We start from the raw sequence: 5,519 nt of genomic DNA, 5'->3' as shown, positions 1-5,519 counted from the left end.
ATCCAGCACCCTTTCATGATAGGAATACTCAGAAAACTGGGAATAGGGGGGAATATCCTCAACATGATTAAGAACATTTACAACAAGCATACAACTACCATCATATGCAATGATGAAAGACCCAAAACTTTTCTCCTTAAAGATCAGAAACAAGCTCATTTCCACCTCTGCTATTTAACACCATAGTGGAAGTTCTAGCAAGAGAAATTAGACAAGAAAAAGAAATGAAAGTTATCTAAATTGGATGATGACATGATCCTATATTATAGAAAACCCCAAAGAATCCACAAGAAAGCTACTAGAACAAATAAACAGCTTCAGCAAAGTTGTGAGGGACAAAACCAACACACAAAAATCAGTTGTGTTTTTATACACCTGCAATGAACAATTCAAGAAGGAAATTAAGAAAATATTTCCATAGCATCCAATAGAACACCCAGGAGTAAATTTAACCAAGGATGTGTAAGACTTGTGCATTGAAAACTAAAAACATTGCTGAGAAGAAGTAAAGACGTTAAAAAATGGAAAGACATCTCATTTCACGGGCTGGGTGACTTAAATTGTTAAAATGTCAACACTATCCATTGATCTACAGTTCAATGCAAACACTATCAAATTCCCAATGGCCTTTTCTTTCCAGAACTGTAAGAGGAGATCTTCAAATTCATATGGAATTTCAAGGGGCTCAGAATAGCTAAAATAATCTTGGAAAAGAACAAAGTTGGGGAACTCACACTTCTCAATTTCAAAACTTACTGTAAAGCTACAGCAATCAAAACAGTATGGTACAAAAGAAAAAAAAACAGTGTTGCACTGGCATATGGCTAGACATGTAGACCAAAGGAATAGAATTCGGAGTCCTGATTCTCTGGAGTCTGAAAGGAACCCATACATGAATGGTCAGTTGACTTTCAACAGTAGTGTCAATAACATTCAATGGGGAAAGAATAGTCTTTTCAACAAGTGATAATGAACATATACATGCAAAAGAATGAAACTGGGCCCCTACCTCATACCACATAAGAAATTAACTAGAAAAGGAACTAAAACCTAAACATAAAAGCTATTGTAAAAATGCTTAGAAGGAAACAAAAATCTTCATGGCCTTAGATTTGACAAAGGCTTCTTAAACAAGCATGAGAAACCAAAGAAAAAAATAGATAAATTGTACTTTATCAAACTAAAAATTTTGCACTCCAAAAAAACATTATCAAGAAAGTAAAAAAAGGTAGCCAACATTGGGAGAAAATATTTGAAAATCATATATTTGGAAATATTTGATAATCAAATATCTGATGACACTAGACATAGTGTCTAGTCTAGTGTCTAGTAGTCATAATATATAAACAACTCTTACAACAACTCAAGACCTAAAAAGCAAACTGCTCCTGTGCCAAAATCTTCAAAGGGCTAGAATACACATTTCCCCAAAGAAGATACACAGCACAGGCGAAGATCAAAATTCTTAGTCATTAGGGAAATGTAAATTAAAATCATGAGATATGACTTCACACTCTCTAATATTGCTATAATCAGGGAGGGGGTAGGGGAGGGAGATGGGGAAAGAGAGGGAGAGGGAGGGGGAAAGGAAAAAGGAATGAGGGAAGAAAGAAGAAGGAAGAAAGGAGAAAAGAAAAAGGAATGAAGGAAGGAAGGGAGAATGGGAGGAAGGGGAAAATATTGTTGGTGAGGATGTGAAATAAGTGAGACGCTATTATATTGCTGGTGGGAATGTCAAATGGTGCAGCCATTGTGGAGAACATTTAGAGGTTCCTCACAAACTCAAATAAGGAATTACCATATGACCAGGCTCTTCCACTCTTAGGTCTATACTCAAAAGTGTTGCAAATAAGTTCTCAAACAAATACTTGAACATGAATGTTCAGAGTAGCACTGTTCACAATAAACAAAAGATGTAAACAACTCAAAGGTCCATCAATGGATGAATGGATAAACAAATGTGGTAGATTCATAAAGTCATCATTTAGTCATGAAGGGAATGATGTACTGGTACATGCTACAAGGTGAATGAACCTAAAAACATTACCTTAAATGAAAGAAGTCAGACAAAAAAAGCCACATATTGTATGAGTCTATTTATATGAACTATCCAGAGTAGGCAAATCCATGGAGATAAAAGGCAGATTAGTGGTTACCAGGGGTTTGAAGAAGGAGGAAATAGGGAGTGACTACTTAATGGGTAGGGGTTTCCTTTTGGGGTGATAAATATGGTTATGGGCTTGATAGAGCTGGTGGTTGCAGGACACTTGTGAATGTACTAAATACCACTAAATTTTTCACTTAAAAATGGTTAATTTTATTTTTCATAAATTTCACCTCAATGTATAAAAAAGAAACCAGCATACTTCTACTTCAGAAAATTGATAAAAGTATTTTTCTCATTTCCTCCTGACACAAAAGTAGTTCCTCAGTATATGAAATGGATTTATACGGTGGTTTTGTAGAGATTTCAACAAGTGCATCTTGAAAGCGTTCCACATGAAGAACTGTGCTGCTTGTCAGAAGGAACTCTGGACCAGAGACTGCTCCCAGATGCATGTGCTTTTCAGTTATTTATCAGTGCATTTGTCAAAGACATGAATTCTGAGCTATATTTGGCAGAATCCCAGCTTCTCCATCTATCAGCTCTCTGACATTCAATCTGAACTCCCCAGTCTGGAAAATGGGGATACTGATAGTTAAGTAAGATCACAAATGGAAAGCACTTAACATCAGGCTTGCCACTGGGGAGCTTTTGCTACCACTACTGTTGCTGACTCTTTTATCACTATATTTGCCGAGCATCATACTAGGCATCTGTTACAGGCTAAATGTTTGTGTTCCCCCAAATTCAAATCCTAACTTGAAATATGATAGTATTGGGAGGTGGGGCCTTTGGAATGTGATTAGGTCATGAAGGTGGAGCTCTCATGGGTGTGATTAGTGCTCTTATAAAAGAGACCCCAAATAAAGGCCATATATGACAAGCCCACAGCAAACATCATCCTCAATGGTGAAAAACTGAAAGCATTTCCACTAAGATCAGGAACAAGACAAGGTTGCCCACTCTCACCACTCTTATTCAACATAGTTTTGGAAGTTTTAGCCACAGCAATCAGAGAAGAAAAGGAAATAAAAGGAATCCAAATTGGAAAAGAAGAAGTAAAGCTGTCACTGTTTGCAGATGACATGATCCTATACATAGAGAATCCTAAAGATGCTACCAGAAAACTACTAGAGCTAATCAATGAATTTGGTAAAGTGGCAGGATACAAAATTAATGCACAGAAATCTCTGGCATTCCTATATACTAATGATGAAAAATCTGAAAGTGAAATCAAGAAAACACTCCCATTTACCATTGCAACAAAAAGAATAAAATATCTAGGAATAAACCTACCTAAGGAGACAAAAGACCTGTATGCAGAAAATTATAAGACACTGATGAAAGAAATTAAAGATGATACAAATAGATGGAGAGATATACCATGTTCTTGGATTGGAAGAATCAACATTGTGAAAATGACTCTACTACCCAAAGCAATCTATAGATTCAATGCAATCCCTATCAAACTACCACTGGCATTTTTCACAGAACTAGAACAAAAAATTTTGCAATTTGTATGGAAACACAAAAGACCCCGAATAGCCAAAGCAATCTTGAGAACGAAAAAAGGAACTGGAGGAATCAGGCTCCCTGACTTCAGACTATACTACAAAGCTACAGTTATCAAGACGGTATGGTACTGGCACAAAAACAGAAAGATAGATCAATGGAACAGGATAGAAAGCCCAGAGATAAACCCATGCACATATGGACACCTTATCTTTGATAAAGGTGGCAGGAATGTACAGTGGAGAAAGGACAGCCTCTTCAATAAGTGGTGCTGGGAAAACTGGACAGGTACATGTAAAAGTATGAGATTAGATCACTCCCTAACACCATACACAAAAATAAGCTCAAAATGGATTAAAGACCTAAATGGAAGGCCAGAAACTATCAAACTCTTAGAGGAAAACATAGGCAGAACACTCTATGACATAAATCACAGCAAGATCCTTTCTGACCCACCTCCTAGAGTAATGGAAATAAAAACAAAAATAAACAAATGGGACCTAATGAAACTTCAAAGCTTTTGCACAGCAAAGGAAACCATAAACAAGACCAAAAGACAACCCTCAGAATGGGAGAAAATATTTGCAAATGAAGTAACCGACAAAGGATTAATCTCCAAAATTTACAAGCAGCTCATGCAGCTCAATAACAAAAAAACAAACAACCCAATCCAAAAATGGGCAGAAGACCTAAATAGACATTTCTCCAAAGAAGATATACAGACTGCCAACAAACACATGAAAGAATGCTCAACATCATTAATCATTAGAGAAATGCAAATCAAAACTACAATGAGATATCATCTCACACCAGTCAGAATGGCCATCATCAAAAAATCTAGAAACAATAAATGCTGGAGAGGGTGTGGAGAAAAGGGAACACTCTTGCACTGCTGGTGGGAATGTGAATTGGTTCAGCCACTATGGAGAACAGTATGGAGGTTCCTTAAAAAACTACAAATAGAACTACCATATGACCCAGCAATCCCACTACTGGGCATATACCCTGAGAAAACCAAAATTCAAAAAGAGTCATGTACCAAAATGTTCATTGCAGCTCTATTTACAATAGCCCGGAGATGGAAACAACCTAAGTGCCCATCATTGGATGAATGGATAAAGAAGATGTGGCACATATATACAATGGAATATTACTCAGCCATAAAAAGAAACGAAATTGAGCTATTTGTAATGAGGTGGATAGACCTAGAGTCTGTCATACAGAGTGAAGTAAGTCAGAAAGAAAAAGACAAATACCGTATGCTAACACATATATATGGAATTTAAGAAAAAAAATGTCATGAAGAACATAGGGGTAAGGCAGGAATAAAGATGCAGACCTCCTAGAGAACGGACTTGAGGTTATGGGGAGGGGGGAGGGGGAGCTGTGACAGGGCGAGAGAGAGTCATGGACATATACCCACTAACAAACGTAGTAAGGTAGATAGCTAGTGGAAGCAGCTGCATGGCACAGGGAGATTGGCTTGGTGCTTTGTGTCAGCCTGGAGGGGTGGGATAGGGAGGGTGGGAGGGAGGGAGACGCAAGAGGGAAGAGATATGGGAACATATGTATATGTATAACTGATTCACTTTGTTATAAAGCAGAAACTAACACACCATTGTAAAGCAATTATACCCCAATAAAGATGTTAAAAAAAAAAAAAAAGAGAGACCCCAGAGAGCTCTCTTATCCCTTCCATCATGTGAGGACACAGAGAGAAGACAGTCATATTTGAACCAGGAAGTGCGGTCTTCACCAGAAACCAAAGCTGCTGGTGCCTTGATCTTGTACTTTCCATCCTCTGGAACTGTGAGAAATTTTTTTTTTCTTGTTTTAGCCACCCAGTCTATGGTATTTTTGTTTTAGCAGCCCCAATGGACTAAGACAGCACTGGAGATATAAC

The sequence above is a fragment of the Orcinus orca genome, chromosome X (genome assembly GCF_937001465.1).
Source record: "Orcinus orca chromosome X, mOrcOrc1.1, whole genome shotgun sequence".
Classification (NCBI taxonomy): Eukaryota; Metazoa; Chordata; class Mammalia; order Artiodactyla; family Delphinidae; genus Orcinus; species Orcinus orca.
The sequence above is the reverse complement of the archived record's forward strand: the minus strand, read 5'-3'. Positions refer to the sequence as shown.